The 5992-nt window shown below is 58.1% G+C and overlaps 1 protein-coding gene across 1 annotated transcript in view; it reads left to right on the top strand.

Moving 5' to 3' along the window:
* COL5A1 (collagen type V alpha 1 chain) overlaps positions 1 to 5992 on the top strand; it is a 201242-nt gene that overhangs the window by 61143 nt on the left and 134107 nt on the right.

Genomic DNA, 5992 nt, shown 5'->3' with positions numbered 1-5992 from the left:
GGCCTCCTGTGGTCAATGCCTTCCCTGTGCCATTCTTCTCTGGGCAGTCCTGCCAAGGGTCAGGTGGCTTCCTTCTGGGGAGCCTGGACCGAGTGAATGTCCCCTGTGCCCAGCGATGCCCCGTGTGCCATAAAACAGTGTCTGCAGGCCCACTGCTCCAAAAGTCCAGATGTGGAGAAGGAAGGAGCAGCTTAAGTATGCACTGCCCAAGCCACAGGTGCAGGCCTTTGTGAGGTCGCCACCCTTTGGATGGCGAGTCTTTGAGGAGGTGGACCTGCCCCCCAGCCCCTGCCACTGGTGCTACTGTTTTATCCCTTGGTCTAGTGATGAGGCCCCCCTTTCCCAGTTTGCTGAGCTGACCCTTTAGTCCCTGTGGGTGTGCATGAGGCTGTGACCTGATCATGCCCCTTCTCTGCACACATGTGTCCTACCCCCATGATGGAGACACAGATAATGTCATTTTGCAGCCTCGCACCCAGAGCTGTTGTGAGTAGACTTGACCCTATGCATCTTGGGCTGGTGGCTGCAGGTGAGAATTGGACTGGGACTGGAGGCAGCGAGCGAGGACATGGCGGGGACAGCAGAAAGTAATTTCCGACGACATGAAAATATTTCTCTAACACTCTCGTTAATAGTGTGAAACTCGTTCTCACAGGTGCTGTGAAAACCATGGAAAAAATTATTTAGACCTCACTGGCTTGGGGGCATTTTGTTTTTCCATTTTGTATGACTCACACATGAAAAATATCAAAGCGAGATTGTAAATGTGACTGGTTGGGGCCCAGGGCAGCTGGAATGGGGGAATCTGGTGGTCTCCTACGTGTGCAGTGCTATGGACGTCAAGGAAGTGGCTCGTGGAGAAGGGGCACCGGTGGCGTCTGGCCAGGCTGCTCTGGCTGTGTCTGTCAGAATCTGCCGGGCCCAGCGGGAGGGAAGCCTTGTGCGTGAGACTGCTAATGACGGTACCATACTTGCAGGGAATGCAGTCATGTTCTTAGCTCCTGTTTCAGAGCCCAGGGCCAGACTCCACCCTCCCAGGAGCCTCTGGGGCCAGCGTTGTTCCATCCCCAGCTTCAGAAGGGGAAAGCGTGGTTTAACGTGGTTTGTGAACACGCCTGAGATCACTCAGCCAGCAAGAGGCAAGGTTCAGTTGTGGGCCCAGGTGAACCCAGCTCCAGGCCCTGGCACCGCCTGTGGCTCTCCCTGCCTCTGTCCCTTACAGTCGGCGTGTTAACTCAGCTGGGCTGCGTTTTGTATGGCAGGTTGGACAATGTGCCCGCCTGCCGGGACAGGGGAGGTGGGTGGCAGGGCCTGGCAGTGGCACAGCAGTCTCTCCTGGACAACATGCTTGCTGACTGCTTCTCCCACAGCCTCCAATGAGAAGGGTTTGTCTTAAATAATTTGTGTCTCTCTGTTTACCAGCACAAAGCGCTCTGGCTAAAATCAGGTGATAAAATCTGCAGGACAAGCAGAGTGCTCAGCTGGGATTCCTGTGGAACCTGTTTCAGTTGGACGAGGAGGGGGCCTGGGTGCCAGGCAGTGGTGGGGGGCTGGCTCACCCCAGGGATGGGGGGATTGGGTTGAAAGGAGTTGAAAGGAGGACTGCACGATTAAATGGCAGAGGAGGCACTGAGCATGCGATTAGAGGGAACAGCATCATGAGAAAGCAGGTCGGGCTGGGGGCCCCGGCTACGGGAGCCTGTAATTTGGTGAGCCCCGTGTTTCTCATCTCCATGGCCCCAGGCTTATGAGGCTCTCCAATGAAAACTTTGCAATTTCCTCAGCTCACAGCAGAAACGCAGCCTGGATACAGTCTCATTAGTAGAAAAGGCAGAACTGATTCTCTCAGCAAAATGCTTCCATCTCTGCCAGAGCCAAGGACAACACGCTCCTGCCGCGGCCGCCGACCCGTCTTCCGTCGAACGCGGCCGCCAGTTGTGCCGTGGGCAGAGGCTCCACAGCGGAGCGGAATGGCCGTAATGACCCGGGCCTGGTGGCGGAAACTTCCAGGGCACTTTAGTGACCCGGCAGGGGGCAGAAACCAGGAATGTAAAGGGAGACACAGTGGTCAGTTATCAGAGCGAGGGATGGCGTGAAAACGGCTGCCACCTGCTTCTTTGGGCAGCCACAGGGCCAGCTGTGTGGGGCAGCTGGTGCTGTTTCCTGGCTTTGAAAGTTAAATGGAGTGGTTCAGGGGCTTAGCCAGGAAGCCAAGACATGGAACAGGAGAAGCCTGAATCCGCCAGGTGAATTGGGCAGGTGCCTGCCTCTGCTCCTAGGGCTGTGTGGGCGATGGGACAAGGTTGTGGAAACTGGGAGCCTATGGCCGTTCCATGTGTAGGATGTGTGATTTGGCACGATGGCCTTGACTCCAAGGTGGGCAGCTCTGGGGTGGGGACTGTGGGGGCTGAAGGCGGAGACTCAGGAGCCCCAGTCAGCCCTCTTCCCATGTGCCCTGCGAGAGTGGCACTGCCTCTCAGACCCTCCGTTGCTGCATCTGTGAAATGGGGATGAGAGAGTGGAAAGGAGGCCTTGCCTTCCTCCTGGAGTGGCTGAAAGAATGGGAGTAGGGCCAGACCTGTAGGAAAAGTCCCTTTTGCTGAGGCGTGAGGTAGGGCTGGGAATTGGGTCAGTGTGAAACACCAGGGTCTTTCCCGACACAGGCCGGGCACAGGCGGTGCATGCTGAGGATATCCGACATGTCAACACCGCCTGTCACGTTGGAGCGGGGAAGTGGGGTGGCTTAGGACAAGCAGCCTCAAGGACCTGTGGGCTGTTGTTAAGGGAGGGGACTGAGTCCCAGGCACCTCGGGGCCATCTCCAGTGCTGTGCCAGGACCCATGTGTGTCACACACACGCATGCCTGTTCACATACATGCACAAGGCATGCCATACCATATACATATGCATAAAAGTGCGTGCATGTACCCATGTCACACTTGCACACGTATGTATACTGTGCACATGACATACGCATGTATGTCATGCACACGCACAACACACACATGAATGCAAAACACGTGTGCACAGTACACATATGGCCTCATGTGTGCAAGTGCACAACTGCACCCACACGGTACCGGACGCATGCACACACACACGTGTGCACACAGTCACACAACACACCAAGCAACCCCAGGTCCTGGTGCTTGGCCTGCAAGCCGGCCATGGGCCTACAAGTATGGGGTTGCTGGATGGGCTTCCCTGCGTCTGGTGGGTGTTTGGCCCTGCAGGAGGGCTGGAAAACAGCATGAAGAGGACAGTAGCAAGTGAGACACAGCACCTCACATGCTCATCTCATGGCCTGGGCAGGACAGGGGCAAGGCAGTTCATCATGCTCCATATCCTGGGTGGCAATCGTCCTCTGCCTTTCCAGGGCAAGGGGGTGGCTCAGGAAGGAGGCAGCTGCCATCATTGGTAGGAGGATGGAGGATGGAGGGTGGGGAGAAAGGAGCAATGAAGGGTGGAGAAGGGGCATGTCTGAGGAAGGTCGGGAGTGACATCTACTGCCCTGCTCAGGGATGGGGCGTGTGCCATGACACCCAGCAGTTGGATGTGACATCAGAGGACAGCCATGGGCCACTGCTGGGCAGGGCATCAGGTTGGCTCCATGTGCTTTTGTGCCAGAGGCTCTGATGGCACCTGGGAGGGGGACTGTGGGGACCATGGGCCTTTCTGAGGTCGTGGTCAAGCTGCTTGCAGGTTCTTGGGGTCAGAGCCCATCTGTCTGAAAGGGCAGCTGCAGCTAAGAAATTCCTGGGGTGCCTCAGTGCCTCAGGAAGGCTCAGAGCATGGCCCACGGGACAATTCTGACCTACAGCCAGCCTCTTAGAGGCCCAGGGTTGGGTCCTCGAAGGCTGCAGGCTGAGGTCTCTCTGGGGTTTCTTTGGCTGCGCATGTGCATTGTGACCCAGTCCCAAGCTCCAGTTTCCTGTCCCTGTCCCCTGAAAAACCATGAGCACACCCACGCCCAAGCAGGGGCTGCCCACCAGCCCCAGGCCCTTTTTCCAGGTCGCCAGCACCTCCCACCAGCCAGTGCCGGGCAAGGCTTTGCCAGGAGAGGTGGCTTCGTCGTCCGATTTTCCTGGTCTGTAGTTGGGAGCTTGGTTTCGCATCACAGGAGGCATTGTGAAAATGCTCTCAGCATACAACATGAAGTTATGATCCTAGTTTTGTATTTGAAAGACGGTGTGTGCCAGATTCTAGTGGCCAGGGTGGCGTGCCCTCTCCAGCACCGTGGGCAGTGGCTGCCGGAAGCCCTGGGTTGAGAAGGATTCTGAGGGCACTGGGGCAGATCTCTGCCTAGGGCTTTCTTGAGCTGCAGGCGGAGCTGTGTGTCTGGTCCACACAGCCTAGAGGGGGTCAGGGGAGGCTGAGATTTCCTGCGATGAAATGGGGAGACGGTGGCTTCCAGGGGCTGGTTGCCTGGCTGGTAGGTGGCTGGGCTGGACGTCTCCACATGCCAACCTGGCTTCCAGAGAGGAGCTGACTCTGAGTGAACATTCCAGAAGGAGGAGCGCAGGCTCAGGAACTGCCCGGGTACCACTGACAGAAGGAGGGGCGTTCCCGCATCCACGGCTGCCTTTGAGGTCTGTGAGGGGCGGCTCCAGTCCTGGCTGCATCTTAGAATCTCATGAGCATTTATGGCTCCTGAATCCCAGGACTCCCCAGACATACCCCATGGAGTCTCTGGGGGTCCCAGGGTTCCGCGGGTGTCACCTGCTGGGTAGGACACAGTGTGTGGCTGCGTGTGAGTATCAGGGAAGAAGCTTCTCTCCACCCTGGACACATCACATCTTTCACCAGGACAGCGATGGACACGGGTCTCAGGGATGCAGGAGGACTTCAGTGTGGCCCCCACTGTCCCCATCCAGGGCCCCCCATGGTACCCCTCAAGGGTCCCCTCAACTATCCCCATCCAGAGCTGTCAGGTGTCCCCCCCATGGAACCCCTATCCAGGGCTGCCCAGGCTCCCCCATAGTACCCCATCTAGGACCACCCTGTAACCTCCCCACAGTACTCATACAGGGTTGCCCAGGACCCCCCATGACCCCATGAGGGCTGTTCAGTGCCTCTTGTCACCCCATGGCACCCCATGACTGTGTTTGGATCCCATCACTATCTCGTCTCTACTCTGAGCAGTGGACTAGCCACCAACCCACAGCCCTGAGGGCAGAGCCGGAAGTCCCATGCACCGGGGCCTCTGGACTTGCAGGAATCAGGTGGCCCCAGGGGCGGCCCAGGGCAGAAGCCGGTATCTCACAGGAGTCCTGCAGAGTGGGTTACAGGCTTTGTGTCAGCTTCAGCTCCTCCTCCTCCCAGTCCTTGTGGGGGTCTGCTGGGGGGCAGATGTGGGGGTGCAGATGTCACGGAACCCTTTTCTCAGCCCTGCCTGGGAGGTGGCACAGAAGCAGTGAAAGCTCTTGCAGCCGTGGGGCTGGCCTGTGGGAGTCTGCTGGGCTTCAGGGCAGGCATGTGCTCTGTGTTGGAGCCTGGAGCAGATCCCTCACCACGGCCCCATCTGCCTGGGGACCTGCAGAGACGCTCCTGCTCCTCGACAGCCTTGCTGGGCACCCAGGTGTTCAGGGCCCTCTCCCTCACCTGCATGTGTAGGGAAGAAGCAGTGGGTGGGCTGGAAAGAGCCGTGGGCCGGGACCCAGATCTAGAGCGACCCTGCTTCTGCAGCAGTCTGAGCCCAAGCCTTAGCACCTGCGCCTTGGTTTCTCCTTCTCCACGGGGGTGGTGTGGGCTGGGCAGAACCTTGCCCTTTGGCAGTGGTGCCCACAGAACACACTGGCTCTTACTAGTGTGAAAACCCACCTGAGGATTTGGTGGGGTGATGATTCGAACGAAGCAGGTGCATTTGCAGAGAGGAGGGGGCACTGAAGCGAAGAGGCCTCATGCCCGGTCCTACTTATTGCCTATTCATGGCTGCAATCTGGGGGCGTGGTGGGCAGGCCACAACGTAGGGCTGGCTGAGGGCCAGGTCAGC

Source organism: Papio anubis, chromosome 13 (genome assembly GCF_008728515.1).
Source record: "Papio anubis isolate 15944 chromosome 13, Panubis1.0, whole genome shotgun sequence".
NCBI classification, from domain to species: Eukaryota; Metazoa; Chordata; class Mammalia; order Primates; family Cercopithecidae; genus Papio; species Papio anubis.
This window is presented reverse-complemented; position numbering and strand designations above follow the sequence as displayed.